Genomic DNA, 18399 nt, shown 5'->3' with positions numbered 1-18399 from the left:
GCCTCCACTGGATATCTCCAATCTTTGCTTTTGTCATGACATGGCACAGCATTCTCTCCATGGACTTCTCTTTCAATATAAACACACTAAGCATACTGGATTAAGGTCTCATCCTACTCTAGCATGGCCTTAACTGAACTAATTACATCCACAAACACCTTATTTCCAAATAGGGCACATTCTGAGGTGCTGGGAATTAGGATTTCAACATCTTTTGAGGAGGCATAAATCAGCCCATAATGGAGGTACTGGGAGAGAAGCACAGAAAAGGAGCATTCGTCTCAGCATGCTTCATTTCTCCAAAATGTCCAGAAGGACACAAATCCAATCAGAACGCTTCAGCATGTAAGTCAGAGAATTAGCTTAATATGTATTCATTGACAATAGTGACATTGCAAGGAATTTTTACAACCTCCGCCAATCAAATGCCAGCAACAGCTGGCTTCCCCCCAGAGCCAAGTCAGCTTTCCCTAAACAGCTTATGACTGGCTTCTCAGCGGCTGTTTATGTTTTCAGAATATTAAGCACTGTTTAGTCACTTTCTCAGGAAGGGCTTCTCAGTGCGGTTTCTAAAAATGTGCTGAATGTGTTTCCAAAGAGGAAAGGCGCCAGAGGGCCTTTGGTGGGGCATGCTGCGCCTTGTAATCACAAACAGATGACAGAGCTTCCTGGCTCTGACTCCAAGAAACTAGCAAGGGTCTTGAACACGAGCTCACAATCAGACTGGGTAAAATCCCCATGGTTGATCTTAAAAAATTATCAAAAACTTTCCCGGATTCCTTGGTTCTATTGAGTCTTGAACCCTCCAGGGGACTCAATTTTCCTATATAGAAAGGAGATCCCGTCTTCTCAACTTTATGATTAAAAGTCTATAAAAGGGTGCCATGGATTCAGGTTGCCAAGGAAGAGATCCCCAGAGGATTGCACACTGAGCAAAGCTAGGGCTTTGGTCCTACACCTCCATGTGACTCACTGACGCTGGTGAGCTCTTCTTTTTGCTAGGGTTCTTAGAGTGCAAGCAACAGAATCTGACTAATTTAAAGGAGAAAAGTGCTTACTGATTGATACTATAAGAAGCCTGAATAATCTCAGGCCTCAGGAAGACTGTAACAGGGAATATATTAGGGTCCTAAGTGATGGGAGAGCTCTGATGATAACATCCTCATAGTAGATGATCGAAGAGTCCTAGGCGCCTGTGGGCATCTGGTCAAGATTTCAATTCCTAACCTAGATGGAGTCATCTGTCCTATTGGGCAATGAATAACATGAGAGTGGGGGTGGGAGGTGGGGAAAAACACTCTTTGGATGATGGAGTTCTGTTATCAGAAGAAGGGAGGGATTGAGCAAGCAGTGGCAGCAGCTCCCACGGGTAGACTGAGGCATGGGCAGAGGCAATCCCATCCAAAGGCAAATCTACTGCAGTCTGCTTTCTTAGGGCCACACTCTGGTTTCTCTGTAAACTCAACAGGTGCTAGGTTCTGTCTTATGCACCCAAAACATAGACAATAAGCCCCAGATGGAGAGCAACCCAAAGAGAAAGATATCTAAATGGAATTCCTGAAAGAGTCCCTCCTGAACAAAAGCAAGGCCCTTTACTCTTCCTGTTCCACCATTTCAATCTATCACCTACAGAAAGCATGAAGCCCAGTGAGTCCTGCTCTAGCTCCTACAGGAGAAAAATCAGCTTCCCTAATCTGTCATCTAAGACTCTCGCCAGCAGCAACTTTCTACACCCAGGATACTTAGCAGACTGTGCCCAGGCTTTATGCTGGGCTTCCATAATACTTATATGTGGGATCATCTGTGTCCTTAATACATCAAAGTGACAGGTGCCAATACCTAGGAGTACTCATCAAAGGCAAGCTTCCTAGATCAAGTTGAAATCCCCTGCTTCTCTGAGTACTGACCATTATATGGGCAGAGAAGGGAAGGGAGTTTAGTAGCCAAGAGGATCAGAGTACAATCTGGGGACCACAGCAAAATTTGGAGATCGCATAAAGGAATGTCAGCAGCAGAAAGGAGGCATAATAAGGGCATTGTGTTTACTCAGAGAAACAAGAAAAAACTTTCAGCAAGACTTAAAAACCATAAACTATTTTGAAAATGATAATAAATGTGAGTATATTAAAAAGTAAAAGCCAAATTTCTAAGTATCTCCCACCAAGAAATCCACAAAATTAAGACACAACAAGTAAACAGGAAAATAAATTATTTGTAGCAACCATTTCAAAGGGTGTTAGTGTTTTTACCCCACAAAGAGTTCATTCAGACTACTAATAAAAGGAACAATTGCACAACAGTTATTTAATTGTTCAACAAATATTTATTATGCACCTATTATGTGCTCAGTTCAGAAAAAGAAAAACAAATCCCTTAGAAAGATATGAACAGAAGCTTAAACCTCACACAATGATTTAGTAAATGCAAATTAAAACAACAGGGTATTGTGTTTATTTTTACCTAACAGATTGGCAACAATTAAAAAGATTACAAAACATGGTGTGGGCAAGATTTTGCAGAAACAGATATTTATATGGTGGTAATGGGAGTATATATTGGCATAGACTCTTTGAAGGTCAATTTATCAAAAGGTCAATATCTATTAAAATACCCGTTAACTCAGAAATCCTACTCCAAAGAATTTTTTTCTACAGACGTACCCGCACATCCACTCAATGATTTATGGCTAAGGATAATCATTGCAGTATTGTTTGGAAAAGAAATAAAAAAGTAAAATGCTCCAAACTGGAAACAGTCTACATGTTCATTAATAGGTGATTGTGATTAAGGTACATTTATACAATGAAATACCTTGAACCATTAAAAAGAATGTGCTAGAATGATAAAAAAGAATGGCATTTCCCAAAACGAAAATTTCCACAATATACATTATTAAGATAAAATAATGGGAGGCAGAGAACAGTGTTTATGGAGCCTTTTAATCTGTGTGAATGGGTCAGATGGGAAGATAAGGCTGTGAGTGTGAGTGTCTGCATTCTCATCTATTTGCATAGAATACATGTATAATAATTTCTATTTCACTTTTTCTTTCCTATCTACTGTGTGAAATTCATGTCTTGAAATCTACAGATTTTACTCAATTAATTTGTTTGGAGATTATTACACACTTGTAGGTTATTTTGCTTTCACTAGAGCATCCTTTTTTTTTTGTCAATTCTTATTCCATATTTTTTATATCCTCACATTTTAATCCAGCTCTCCAACATACGACACATCTGATGGGGATCCCCTTTATTCCCTCTAAATCCAGAAAATTGTATATAATTTGTGATTCTGTTTTGTTTCTTTTTAATTTAAATTCAATTAGCCAACATGTATAGTACATCATCAGTTTCAGATGTAGTGTTCAATAGCTCATCAGTTGCTTATAACACGCAGTGCCCATTACATCATGTGCCCTCCTCCTTAATGCCCATCACCCAGTTGCCCCTTTAAATGAGAGACCTCTGTATTTAGAATTATTAAGTCCAAGAATTGGATGCCCTGCCAGAGAGAAACATAAAGATGTGCTTGAATCTTTCCCCAGGGCCAGAAAGGCCAATGCTTCCTTTAAGAAAGAGAACTCTAATCCATGTACTCTAGTCTGACCCTGAAGCACAGTGCTCCAGAATTAAAAACCCCAAAGTTAAACTGACTCTGTCTATGGGATCTGGCTCATTTTTCTGAAAAGCACATCTCAGGAGACAAAGAAAATATAGTTGGCCATCAGGTGAGAGCGGGTCATTGTGGTCCTAGAAAAATACTCACCAGAATTGAGAACAAATTAAGCATCTTGAAAAAGCAGATCATACTCAATTTGTTCTTCCTTTTTTTATGCCTCCCAAGCTTAAATAACAATTTCCCAGTTGATACCATTTACATGGGATACCTCAGAACACTAATTTCAGAATGAGGGAGTTGCCCAGAGGCAGGTAGTCCTGATAGGAAGACAAAGCAGCTGGGCAAGGCACTGGTGTCCAACACCCTTCAGATAACAAGCAGACACAGACCCAAACACAAGGACCACAGAGACATTTTCTGAATCAGTGCTGGAAGTCAAGCCTGCAAATTACATGTTAGCACTTTCCTTCTAGATTGTGCTCTTATGAATGGCTGTGAAACATTACGGTAGCCACCCTGCATCACCAAAAAGCCTTGTGAAAGATACTATTAGCCCACACAGCAGACAGTTATCTAATTAGAAACATAACATCCCAGCTCAGCTGAGATTTTGGAAATCCTAGTGGCAGCAAGCCGACCAGAAGCACGTCCTGGGAACCATGCATAGGAGACAGCCAACCTGATGGTTCACTATGCCTTTTCTGGTGGAAAGGGGATCCTGCCACAGGTCACATATTGGAAAATAAAAAATAATAGCTGCAACAAGCACTTAATGTCGTGCTCCCCATGGGACAGACTCCGTTCTAAGTGCTTTAATGCGATGTTCATTTAATCTGACAACAGCTCTATAATCTCTGTCCCTGTTACTGCCACATGTCAAGCCAGAGGGATGGAACTACATGGCAAAGGTACACAGCTGGTCAATGTGTAAAGGTAGGTGTCACTGGAACTCTGGCAGGGGGGCTTCACAGCCACCACCCTGACCACTGTGCTATATTACCTTTCTATGATTTCACTGGGCAGCTCCATCAAGGTTCCCCCTCTTCCTCATTTCAAAGCAAGTACAGTGAGCATTGACTGTGATTCTACATATTGTCTCAATTGCTTTGTAGAAAGATCACAGGCAGTTAGACTCATAACTCTGGAATTTTCTCAGCCACCTGCTCACAGTGGGACCTGGAGCTGGAAATCTGTTATCTTTAACTGAAGTTTCTTCATCTGGAAAGTGAGAACAAGAACACTTACCATTCAGAGTGTCAGAATTAAATGAGATGTTTGTAATGGTGCTCAATCCATACTGGTTCCCTCCTCTGTCTTGGTTCTTTCTTTTTCTTAATCCTTTGTCTATTCTTTCTATTTTTGAGATTGGTTGATTGATTGAGAGAGAGAGAGAGAATGAGCCCAGGGAGAGGCAGAGGGAGAGGGAGAGTGAGAATCTCCAGTCGACTGCCCACTGAGCAGGGATCCCAACGTGGGATGTGGGGCTTGATCCCAGGACCCTGAGGTCATAACCTGAGCCAAAACCAACAGTCAGATGCTTAATCAACTGAGCCACCCAGGCACCTCCCCAAGCCTCCTGTCTTCTCTTATTCACTTCTGAATAGACAGGATAATAGAAGATCTCCTTATTTTTCAGTAGTACCAGGTATTCTATTCTTTGGCTTGTACTTGCAGCATTTTAGTCTCTGTCTCCATGGTCACATGACATTCTCTCCTGTGTGACTCTGTCTTCATGTAGGGCTTCTGTTTTCTTATAATGGGGCACCTGAGTAGCTCAGTCGGTTAAGCATTTGCCTTCAGCTCAGGTCATGATCCCAAATTCCTGGGATGAGCCCCTTGTTGCATCTGGCTCCCTGCTTAGTGGGGAATCTGCTTCCCCCTCTCCTTCTGCCTCTCCCCACCACTCACATGTGCATTCTCTCTTTCTCTCAAATAAATAAAATCTTAAAAAAAAATGACACCAGTCATATTGAATTAAGGCCCATACTAATGACCTCATCTAAATTTGATTACATATGCAAAGACCCTATTTTCAAATATGGTAACTTTCATAAGTGCTAGGGGTCAAGAATTCAACATATTTTTTTGGAGGACACAATTCAACCCATGAGAAGGATGGGTTGTGAACAAGACGGTTACGAAGTAGCATTGTATTGTTCCAGGATAAACAGACAGACATGAGGCAGATACTTGGAACTTGTGGTAGATTGACTTCTCTCAATCAGGAAACATGAATCAGCAACCAACATCCTCTGTGGGGAAGGTGACAGTGGATTGGGAGGCCATAAGTATTGAGAAAACCCCTTTCTCGTAAGAACAGAGGCAGTAAACTTGCTCCCTTAATGTCTACTATATACTATTCCCACTCCATCTCATTTAGTCCTTCCAATACCCCTACGAGGTTTTAAGTAAGGAAAGTAAACTGACAATCAAGTAACTTGCTCAAGATGAGACCACTGGTAAATTTGAGGTCTGGAATGTGATCCCAGCTCTGTCTGGCTCCAAAACCAGAGGGCTGGTGAGAGCCACTAAAAGTAAAATCCATCACAGTGTTCAGTGTTGTATACACATAAAGGATTAAGATTATTATATCATTGTGGGCCTATCATTATTATTGCCACATGGAAATGGCAGCCACTAGACATAGATAAGTTCACCAAAGGGATCCAAGTTTAACACATTCAATTGACCTGATTTCTCTAAACATCCTCCATCTTCTCCTCTTATTCTCAGATCCCATCTTATCTCTGAGTCCAGATGGGGCAAACCGTGAGGTGTTTGTGTAGCTATAGCCCACTGAGACTTTCATAAACTGGCCACAGGGTGGAGTACTAAGATGTTGTGCAGAGTCTGAATCCACCACACCTGAGTTTACAACCCCACAGCCCTTAACTAGCTCTATGACCTTAGGCAAGTGACCTAATATCATTGAGTTTCTATTTCCCCATTTGTAAAATAAGTATAATTATGCCTAGTCATAAGGTTTTGGGGAAGATTAAATATGGCACTACATGAAAAACACCTCATATAGCACCTGATATCTAGTGTGTAGTCAACTAATTATATCTGATATGATAACTTTCTTACCTGCATAAGCCAATGGGCTCTCCTATATTTTAGCTCATTGCACTAGACTCCTGTAATCCGATCCAAATGGAGGAGTGGAATGAAAGAGCAGTGGAACCATAAAACACAAACACAATGGGATTTTGCCCAAGGGCAGTCATACTTCAAACCAGGTGGTGCAGGGTACAAGAAAACACAGGGGTCATTAGTTTCTGAGGGCAGCCATAACAAACTGCCACAGACTGGGAAAGTTAAAAGAGCAGAAATGTACTGTTTCATAGTTCTGGAGGCTAGAAACCTAAAATCAAGGTATTGGCAGGGCCAGGTTCCCTCTGAAGCCCCTAGGAGACAATCCATCCTTGCTTCTTCCAGTTCCTAGCAGCCTCAGGAGCAGTTCCCCAGCCAGTAAATGCATCACTCCAACATCTGCCTCCGTTCTCACGTAACCTTCTCCCTGTGTCCCTGTGCCCTCACATGGCTGCCTTCTTTATAAGGACACCATTCATACTGGATTTGAGGCCTACCCTACTCCAATATGATCTCATCTTATCATATCTATGATTCCATGTCCAAGTAAGATAACATTCTGAGGTCCTGAGGGTTAGGAGTTCAACATATATTTTTGGGGGGTCACAATTCAGCCCATGACAGACCATGCAGACCAAACTCCTAGAAGATGGCTTTCTACTCTCTCCTCCAGAACCCAGAGTACAGTCTGGCTGATGAGACCATAAAACCCTGAGATTCAAGAGATTCTTTGCAGGCATCTCTTTCCAAAGTGGCATTCAAACAACACTGATAGTTTGAAACAAGCCACGGTAGGAGTATTCACACTGTGATGATCAGCAAACACTGCTCAGAGAGCCTGTTGCTCAACATTTACCAGCCCACATTTGCCTGAGGGAGGCCCTCAGTTCCTCTGGTATAGAAGAGCCCGAACCCATGGGTTTCAGATTACAGTGGATAGAACTGAAGAGGACTCTCCTTTGGGGAATGAGAAGGTCAGCTCACTTGTCCTAGGAGATGTGTAATAGAGGTCACAATGTTTTCCGTGCTACCCCGTAGGCCTGTGGTAAAGATTAAAGGAGATAAGGGGTGGAAATACCATGTATTCTTTACAAACATGGGATTACAATGTTGCATTTTTCAGGCAGAGACTTGTTTTATTCACCTTGAAAAATATAAAGCCTCCGGCATGGCACATGGTGGGTACCCAATATTCGTTAAAATCCTAATCAGAAAAAAACAGGTTTTCTGCACCTTGCCCCAATTTAGCTTCAGTAAAATCATAAGTAAGTCTAGGATTCAGGCCAACTGCTAAGCTAGAATGACTTCTAGAAAGACCTTATCAACAACTCACCTTGTCAACAATACATACAGCAGTGGCCAGTGCTTTCCCATCTGTCTCCAATCAGAACTAGAATGGAGTATCAACCCCCTGTGTTCTCTCTTTCGTCCACCCATACTTCCTGCAACTTTGTGCACAGCCCCTGTTCTAAGGCCTTACTTGGACTGTGGCATTATGACGTTAGTATAACAATGGGTTTTCCAGTCTCCTATCTGCTCCACTTATTCAGCCACCTTTCTACACTGTGCCTGAGGTGCTTTTTCTCAACACACATATGACCATTTCATCTTCTTACTTAAGACCTGAAAATGATTTCTGTCACCCTTAGATGCACCCCAAACACCCTGGTGTGGGACTCAAGGCTCCAGAGCTATTATTTGGTTTGGGTCTGGGCAGGAATCTTTCATCTCCTTCTGTAAACAACCCTGACTCCACCACAGACATGGACAGGCAAGCCACCCAACTCGAGCCAATCAGATGTCCCATCTCGTGGTCACTGTGTTTGGTGATCCAGGAAAATCACATGACTCAAGCAGAGTCAATCAGTATTGTCTGGGACTTATTCTTTTTCAACAGAGGAGCTCCTTTTATTTAAAGTCATTAGGTTGGAAAGAAATAAACCTAAACTTATCTATGACTCTATTCCTTATCACATGTGGAAATTCCATCTTGACAATAAGATGTCTTTAACCTTGGGTCCAGTTTCTCTGGGGCCAAACTCTGTTCTGCCCGTACTCAAGCTTTGCCACACAAGCGCACCACCATTTCACTTTTCTGGTTAGGTTTCTGTGATGGAGAAGAATCTTGACTAGCCAGACAGCCCTGAGCGCTCTGTTCTCAGCTTGTCTCTCCAGCCTCACCCATCTCCCTACCCCGTGATCTATGCTGTCATATCACCGCTGGACTCCTGGTCTCAGATCATGCCATGCTTTCCACACCTTCATCCCTTTGCACAATCTGATGTCTCTTCCTGGAATTCTCTTATCCATGTTTGAACATCCACTTTTTTTCTCTCGATGAATTTTTTTCTTTGTGTACTTTTTGTCTGTCTTTCCCAGTGTAAACTTCAAAAAATCAAAGTATAAATTCAGAGCTGTGTCCCTGCCACCTAGCCAGTGCTGGGAACATGGTATATGAACAATAAATACTTTGATGAAGAAATGAATGCATTTATCTTTAAGATAGGAGAGAATGTGGTCATGATAGAAGATCATAAACTTTGATGTCATAACCTTGCTAGACTGAACTTATTGAGGACAGTCTCTGAATATTACCATTTCTAATACCTCAGCCCTGCAGGTAGTGCCTAGCACATGGCGGGTGTCTACTAAAACCGTGAGGACTGACTTAGCCTGTAAGCTTTGGGGCCTCAGCCAAACCTCTGGGGTGCCTAAAAAACTTGACGGCATTCATTAAACCTGTGTTTGGGCCCAGGTGACAAGTAGTCTAATTTTTTTTTTCTCCAACTACTTTTTCACCTTTTTCAAAGGAATAATAAATTACCCAAGGTTGATAATAGTAGCTTACTTTTATTTTTATCTTACTAAATTCAGTATGTTTTATGTCATTTAGTTCTTATAAGAACACTACATCATAGCTACTATGGTTTTTCCCTTTTTACAGATTAGGAAACTGAAGGTCACAGCTGTTAGTCAGAAGTCCATGGCTATAGGTATTAGAGCAGGACTAGAGTCCTCAGGGCCATCTGACAACTCTCCTATGCTCTTGACCACTCCACCACCAACTTCACTTAGCTGAGATTCCGTGGAAGGTGCCATGATCACATTAGGGATCAGAGATGTCAATGGGACACCATCCTAATCTTCAAAGACCTGGGACTCCTAGAAGAGTAGATAATGGCATGAAGATAGGTATATAAAAGTAGAGTATGTAGGGATCCCTGGGTGGCTCAGTGGTTTGGTGCCTGCCTTCAGCCCAGGGCCTGATCCTGGAGTCCCAGGATGGTGTCCCACATCTGGCTCCCTGCATGGAGCCTGCTTCTCCCTCCGCCTGTGTCTCTGCCTCTCTCTCCCTCTCTCTGTGTATCTCATGAATAAATAAATAAAATCTTAAAAAAATAAAAAAATAAAAGTAAAGTATGAGAAACAGACAGCTTAATCCACACTGAGGGGAGGCTGAGGGGAGCAGGGAGATCAGAAAATGCTATTCGGACTGACTTCTAAGGATGAGTTTTTGTTAACCAGAAAAGGAAGCAGAAAGTAATAGAGAAGAAGGAAGAAGGAGAGCATTCTCCAAAGAAAAAGCAAGTGCAAAGGGCTGGAAGCAGAATGGAACATAACAACCAGAACTCAAAGAAGATCGGCATTTGAGGCAAAGAGTAGGGAGGGAGAAGGATCAGATCATTAAGATGCCAAAGGCATGGGTGTCTCACCAGGAACTTAGCCTACCTTGAAGATTCATACATAGACTGATATAACTCAGTGTCCTTGGCATGGGTTTGGGAGTCAGACAGATCTGGTCTGAAGCAGACTCCATAGCAAGATGAGCCAAAAGTGAGGGCTTACTGATATTTCTTCATTATGATCTAAGAGAGTAGGAGTGAAAGAAAAAGGAGGAAACAGGTGGTGGGCCAATAAAAATACTTTTTATCAAGTTGGCTGCCACTAGGTGCAACTGGTTGTCTGACTCTGCAAAACTGTCCTCCAAGAAAAAATATAAAATGAGCAGCTCTGTGCAGCCTGACCAGGGGAAGATCAATCCATTGATTTCATCTCCCACAAATCAAAGGTTTTTTTAAGATTTTTTAATTTATTTATTCATGAGAGACACAGAGAGAGAGAGAGAGAGAGAGGCAGAGACAGAAGTAGGCTCCATGCAGATAGCCCGATGTGGGACTCGATCCCAGGACTCCAGGATCATGCCCTGGGCCGAAGGCAGGCACTAAACTGCTAAGCCACCCAGGGATCCCCCCAAATCAAAGGTTTAACCACATGGCATTAATTCCCCAGCTCTTCTGAGATATGTATGCCCAGGTGACAGGATACTATAGATTCAAGGCCACAGAGAGGTCCCAGGACAGGAGACAACAGGCATACCGCACCTGGTGCCCAGGTGAGGTACTGGAGATCCCATCTGCCAAAAGTTTGAGGAAATCCTGCTGAGCTTTTTGCTATCGGAGCCCCTGGACCAAAAGTCAGGAGAGGCCTAGAGGATCCGAAGAGGTAGACTCATCAAATGGAGGCTTGTCCATCGCTTACAGGCTGTTGTATCTTATGTGCTATATAAAGACTACTCGATGCCTCCATTTTCTCTGATGAAATGGGAATAATACTTATCTAGCCCATGAGAAAATTCAGTAATTATGTAGCCCATTAGGATTGCACCTGGCATCTAGAAAATGATCAGTAAATGACAGCTATTTTTATTAATTATTACTGTCACCACCACCAACCACCACCATTTTATTGAACAACCTTTCTCTGAGATTTCTACTTTGAATCACTATGGGTTTTTAACCTAGCATTACATACACAGTAATTTATCATGAAAAAAAAGCAAGAGTAATCTTGATTGTTTTGAATAAAAAGCAGCATTTTATTTTAAATCTTCTTGATCTCTGTCCCTGAAATTGAATTGATCTCTCTAGAAACCTAACTGGAAAGTACCATTTGAATAAGGCCCAGAAGATATGGGTCCCAGTATCATCCTTGCTCACAAGCTGTGTGTCCTTGAACAATTCAATTTGCTACAGCACACTAAATGCACTGATTCTGGGCAGGCCCTGGGCCTCATCCCAGGGATCACAGAGAGACCCTGGCTTACCATTCTGAGAGCCCAGAGTCTAGCAGGCAGACACAGACTCTAAACCAGCTGACTGTGGTATCAGTCAATAAAGTCTTGGCAAGCATTATAGAATGCCCAGAAGCAAATAGAGAATCACACAAGACCTCTGGGAAATTGGTTTACTCATTGGTCAAAAGAATGTACCAGTGTGTCCCGAAATGTAGATCACAGACCTCTAGTAAAGTTCAGATGAGTTAAGTGGTACACAGGACATTATACTGAATAGTGTAATGAGAAAGTAACTCTCTTTGCAATCTTTCTGTTTCATTCAGGGGAGATCGTAATCTGCAGTTTGCCAATCTTCATTTTTTAATAAAGAGGACTGGTCAATGGCTCAGAGTTTTGTGTGGTATTTTTTTTTTTTTTTTTTTTGGTTGACATGGTTTCCATGTGTAATTGTATAACTATTTCATTTTATCTTATTTTATGTACTTTCTACAACTTTCATGGAAGCACTATTTTCTAATTGAAAATTTTATTTGTAAATATATATATATAATTATATATATATAATGTTTTAAAAAGTGAACTGATTTAAAAAAAAGTGAATTGATTTAAAAACACATTATGGAAAAATTGTATAGATGGTATGTAAATGTAGGGAAATAACTTTTTCACTCCATAATTCAATATGAAGCAATCACTTGGATGGATGTCATACAAGTATAGCAAAAATAATGAAAGAGAAAAAAAATAAAGAGGAATCAAAATGTATAAACCTGGGCAGCCCCAGTGGCTCAGTGGTTTAGCGCCGCCTTCAGCCCAGGGTGTGATCCTGGTTTAGCATCTGCCTTCAGCCCAGAGCATGATCCTGGAGTCCTGGGATCAAGTCCCACAACGGGCTGCCTGCATGGAGCCTGCTTCTGTCTCTGCCTCTCTCTCTCTCTCTCTCTCTGAGTAAATGACCAACAAGATCTTCTACTTTTTAAATACCCTATTGTCTACTACACAAATATCTTATGGAAAGCATTGTTTGGAAGAATTTTTTCAGTCATTTTTTTATCATTGAATTATTTTATTTTATTTTATTTTATTTTAGTATTTTATTTAAATTCAACTTGCCAACATATAGTATAACACCCAGTGCTCATCCCATCAAGTGCCCTCCTCAGTGCCTGTCACCCAGTTACCCCACTTCCCCAACCCTTTGTTTGCTTCCCAGAATCAGGAGTCTCTCATGGTTTGTCTTACTCTCTAATTTTTCCCCACTCAGTTTCCCTCCCTTCCCTTATAGTCCCTTTCACTATTTCTTATATTCCACCTATTAGTGAAACCATATGATGATTGTCCTCCGATGGACTGACTTCACTCAACATTCAGTCTTACTATTTATTTCCAAAATGACCTACCTTAGCTCGTTGTCATTTCAACCCCTTTGGTGGCATTGTTTCATATATTTGTAATGTAGCTAGGCTTCTATTTTTCATATCCTGCATCCCATGCCATGATTTCCCAATGTCTTAAGTGATTTTTTTTTGTTATTTTTTATTTTTTATTTTTATAAATTTATTTTTTATTGGTGTTCAATTTGCCAACATATAGAATAACACCCAGTGCTCATCCCATCAAGTCCCCCCCTCAGTGTCCGTCACCCAGTCACCCCCACCCCCCACCCCCTCCCCTTCCACCACCCCTAGTTCGTTTCCCAGAGTTAGGAGTCTCTCATGTTCTGTCTCCCTTTCTGATATTTCCCACTCATTTTTCCTCCTTTCCCCTTTATTCCCTTTCACTATTTTTTTATTCCCCAAATGAATGAGACCATATAATGATTGTCCTTCTCCGATTGACTTATTTCACTCAGCATAATACCCTCCAGGTCCATCCACGTTGAAGCAAATGGTGGGTATTTGTCGTTTCTAATGGCTGAGTAATATTCCATTGTATACACAAACCACATCTTTAAGTTTGGAAGAATTCTTAAGGGTAGCTGATTCAGCTAAGATGTCTTACGTGTTTCATCCTTCTGTGACTTGGAATAAGAATATGATGCATAGAGGGATCCCTGGGTGGCTCAGCAGTTTAGCGCCTGCCTTTGGCCCAGGGCGCGATACTGGAGTCCCTGGATCGAGTCCCGTGACGGGCTCCCGGCATGGAGCCTGCTTCTGTCTCTGCCTCGCTCTCTCTCTATGTCTATCATGAATAAATTAAAAAAAAAAACAAAAAAGAATATGATGCATAGAGCTGAAGCAGCCATTTTGGACCATGTAGTGGTCTTAATGACGAATGGCAAAGTCTTGGAGCAAGAAGGAGTATGGGAGGAGGTGAATACAGAACCTCTAAAGTAGTCCTAGGCTAGCTACTGCTAGACTTCTTTTATGTGAAACTACAATAAACCCCTTTCTTGTGTATCTGACGGTGATTTTGAAATTTCTGTTGGATGTAGCTGGACCTTAAGTGATAAGTGATCATTTAAATTCTAAATTCTTAAGAATTTAGTTCTTGCAAGAGAGGTACTATGAGAAATAGAATCTAATATATGGCATTGGATAAGGCACTAGAGGCAAACGTTAAGGATATTTCATTTCTCTTCCTGCTGCTTCATTATTGGTGTACAGAAATGCGACAGATTTCTGTACATTTATTTTGTATCCTGCAACTTTAATGAATTCATTTAGCAAAGGATGTTGTAAGTAAGAAATATGATGCCCCATGCTATGCAGTGGCAAAGCATTTGGCCAATTTATTGCCTACTGGTAGTTGGAATACAGATGACATGCTCACTGAGGCTGTAACATTTAAAATTTTAAAAAGGGAGGGCACCTGTGTGGCTCAGTGGTTGAGTGTCTGCTTTTGGCTCAGATCATGATCCCAGGGTCCTGGGATTGAGTCCCACATCAGGCTCCCCACATCAAGCCTGCTTCTCCCTCTGTCTATGTCTCTGTGTCTCTCATGAATAAATAAGTAAAATCTTAAAAAAATAATAAAATAGAGGAAAAGGGAAATTTCCAGAATGTTAGTGTACTAATTCTCTATCACTACATAACAATTACCCCCCAAACTTAGCAGCTTAAAACAGCAACCATTTATTATCTCAGTTTTGTGGGTTATGAACCTGAGCACAGCTGAACTGGGTCTCTTTGGATCAAAGATTCTTTCAGGGTTGCAGTCAAGGTATCATCTGGGGCTTCAGTCTCATTGGAAGGCCCAGTTGAGATCCACTACATTTCCCAGCTTTCCTTGGAGCTAGATAAAACAAGGCGACTAAGTTCTTTTCAAAGAGATGTAAGCTTAAAAGGTGTGGAGAGCCTCTTGGAAAATTCCTTAAGAAGAGCTGACTCACCTTAAAGGTACATCCCTTTTCCCCAACACCTTATCTTCCTCCTGATGCCTGAGATAGGGGTCTTGGGGCTAGAGCTGCATGCAACATGAGGTGACCTGGAGAACAGAAACTAATACTTGAGTAATGAAGTATTTGAAAATAAAGGAGATTAGGTCTCTGATGACCACAGAAAGAAGCTTCTACCTTATCTAAGCTGCTGGTATTTTAGGTGTTTACTGTTACATGCTGCCAAACCGATGCGAGCATCCAGTTCACGTCCACTCCTTTGAACAGAGAACTCTTAGGACAGTACCTGGCACACAGCATGTGCTTAATAGCTATGAGGAGTCCTTACTACTCTAATTCCACCCATTGATGGACCCATTTGGCCATCTTAACAACTCTAGGGCACATGGACTTTGTACCATCTTCACTTAGACATATGAATTCTGAGGCACATTAACCTCAGTCAACTAAAAGTAACAGAGTAGAGATTCGACCCAGGCATTTAGGCAGCAGAATCCATGCTCTCAAGCATTGCCTTCCAATGCCTTCTAATCAAGTTGAGCTGTCACTGTTTTCACAATGTACATGCCCATAGATCATTGTACACTTTCATATGAACCATAGTGATGTTCATTTGTAGTCCAGGGTGCTTTCAACTTGCTGATTGGTCTGTAAAGTGCTAACAAAATATGAATTGTAGGAATGTGGACCCCACTATGATGGACAACACCTTTCTGCACACATTGTTTTCCATTCTTGGTAAAACAGACACTCATCTTTCCTTTTGACCAATCCAGAGCTGGCTGCAGTGAGCTGACCTCTCCTCTCCCCACCCTGACCCTGACCTTTAGCTATTAGCAAACCAAAGGCAGGAAAGGACAAGGCGTGGTTGTTTCAGTGTTACAAATTAGGTAGTCAGGGTGGAGGCCATGTTAGGGTTGTTGTAAGAGAAGAAGGGGGAAAGCACAGTGCAAACAGTAGAGCTTCCAAGATGAACTCCTTCTTGGAAGCTACCCCCTTCTTTACACCTTTGTGTCAACAGTTGTTGGTGAATCCTTTCAAACCCAGCTGAAAGGGGTTTTGTTATGGAAGCAACAGAAGGGAAGCAGGAGCTATTGGAGATCATCAGAAGAGAGGGAGGCTTGGGAGAGCTAAAAAGGATTTAAAAAGGTTAAATGGACATGCTTTGCACACTTTGTGGTGTTTTTGATTCTTCATAACAGTCAGGAGAGTGATGTGTCCGGTTAAGCTTTCAGGACTGATTTGGAAGTTGGGAAACTCTGTTCCCCTAGGGGAATATGGTCAGTCTGTTGTGGCGAGCAAAGCCAGAAATAGGAACAAGAAAGTGAAAGTGTAGAAGGAGTGAGCAATACCCAGCACAGCCTGACAATTCAAAAAAAACAGGATAATGGTGATTATTGCTATGATTGATTATGTGTGGGATTGTTCTAAGCGCTTCACACACACCACTAATCACTTAACCTTCTCTACCAGGGGTACCATTTATCCCATTTTACAAATGAAATAATTAAAACACAGGTAAGGTAAGTAGCTTGCCCAAATTCACACAGCCAGGATGCAAATCAAGGCATTCAGTCTCTAGGGACGATGTGCTTCATTATCAGTTCCTCTGAACCAAAGTTTTCAAGTCAGCAAGGAGAGAGGAAATGAATCAACTAACAAATGACCAAATTAATGAATAAGTAAAATACTGAATGGATAAATTTACAGATGAATGAACTGAGTACATGAATAATAGATACCAACAGTTTTGTGAGAACTATGTTGGATTTGTTAGGTCTCCTTGGTCTTTATCTTAAGAATGCATTTTCCGGGATCCCTGGGTGGCGCAGCGGTTTGGCGCCTGCCTTTGGCCCAGGGCGCGATCCTGGAGACCAGGGATCGAATGCCACGTCGGGCTCCTGGTGCATAGAGCCTGCTTCTCCCTCTGCCTATGTCTCTGCCTCTCTCTCTTTCTCTCTCTGTGACTATCATAAATAAATAAAAATTTAAAAAAATTAAAAAAAAAAAGAATGCATTTTCCAAGAAATCTTTGAATCTGAATCTTATCAAAATAAGGAAAGGCAGGCTGTTGCTGGTATGTCTGTAGGTACAGTAGGGGAGGGTAATCCAGGGTAGGAAAGAGAGAGGAAGACATCAACATAGCTTCATCTTTTTCCTTCAGGCCCAACCTGCTGTCTCCCATTTCTCAGAAGCCAAATCATCTGTTGGTTAGCTCCCAAACATTATTTTTTCCTCCTCCCAAATGTCATTATAATGAGATTCATTTGAGTTTTATAAAACAGAACAGGGTAGAAGTGTGCCATCACCATTCATACTTCATTATTCATTTACTCATTCATTAGTTCATTTGTTCAAGATTTATTAAGTCCAACTTTACATGCCAGGCTTTGTACTGGCCACAGCCCTGGTCTGGGAGGAGAAGAGAGTCATTGTCCTAGCTTTGATTCCCCCAGAACCCAACTCTGAAACCAGGATAGGGATATAAGAAGTCTATTTGAAGGTGATCCCAGGACAACTGGTAGAGGATTTGAGGAATGACACTGGCCAGAGAAGGAAGGTAATATAGGCTGTATTATCATGCTGGTAAATACTGGGCTGAGGCCTGCCTGAGAACTTGGGGGCATGTTGCAGAATTTGCTTTCAAGTGATCCTACCCAAAAGTGATAAAGTTGGGGTACTTATCACCTTACTTCCATCTATATTCAGTTAAGGCGAGGGTGCTCCCAGAAATCTCAAACCTCTTGCACTTTTGTTTTTCCCTGCCTGTGGATGCAGAAAAGCCACTCAGGCAGAAAGTTGCAGGTGCCCATAGTACTATACTATGGGCATACACCAGAATAGCGGGTGCTAACACAATATAGGTGGGACACTATAGCATATGCTACAAATGGACATGTAGATAATTGATTAAAGCAGGAATTGGAATAGAGGTATGACCCAAGGACTATGAGAGCAGACAGGAGGGAACAATAACTTCTCCATTGGACTTCCCTGACCACCCTCCATCTCACACACACACACACACACGCACACGCACATGCACACACATGCACGCGTGCTTCAAGGCTGATTAAACACTTTTCCTGGTTTCTTTCACAGATCACAAGCATTCCATATTAGAGCACTTACCATAACTATTCATTTTTTCCTCTTTATGATAACAAATGACCTTTTAAGACTCCAAGCCTGGAAAAGATCATGGTTTCACTTCTTCTGATATCTGACTCAACATAAAAACATTCCTATGCCATAAATACATGTAGGGAAGTTC

The 18399-nt window shown here is 41.6% G+C and overlaps 1 long non-coding RNA gene across 23 annotated transcripts in view; it reads right to left on the bottom strand.

The window, feature by feature from the left end:
* The window catches only part of LOC102156687, a 214232-nt gene that overhangs the window by 155737 nt on the left and 40096 nt on the right, over positions 1-18399 (bottom strand). Inside the window, exons 5-7 of one of the 23 annotated variants that reach the window (XR_005357217.1) lie at positions 18258-18314; positions 15120-15214; positions 13993-15022 (exon numbers count right to left, since the gene is read on the bottom strand). The exons of 18 other annotated variants lie outside the window; for them this stretch is intronic. This is a non-coding gene — a long non-coding RNA (uncharacterized LOC102156687). Of the gene's footprint in view, positions 1-13789; positions 13970-13992; positions 15215-18257; positions 18315-18399 lie in introns of those variants that run through there. 4 more of the 23 variants (XR_005357211.1, XR_005357219.1, XR_005357199.1 and 1 more) reach the window with 4 other exon arrangements.

The sequence above is a fragment of the Canis lupus genome, chromosome 3 (assembly GCF_011100685.1).
Source record: "Canis lupus familiaris isolate Mischka breed German Shepherd chromosome 3, alternate assembly UU_Cfam_GSD_1.0, whole genome shotgun sequence".
NCBI lineage: Eukaryota > Metazoa > Chordata > Mammalia > Carnivora > Canidae > Canis > Canis lupus.
The sequence above is the reverse complement of the archived record's forward strand: the minus strand, read 5'-3'. Positions and strand labels throughout refer to the sequence as shown.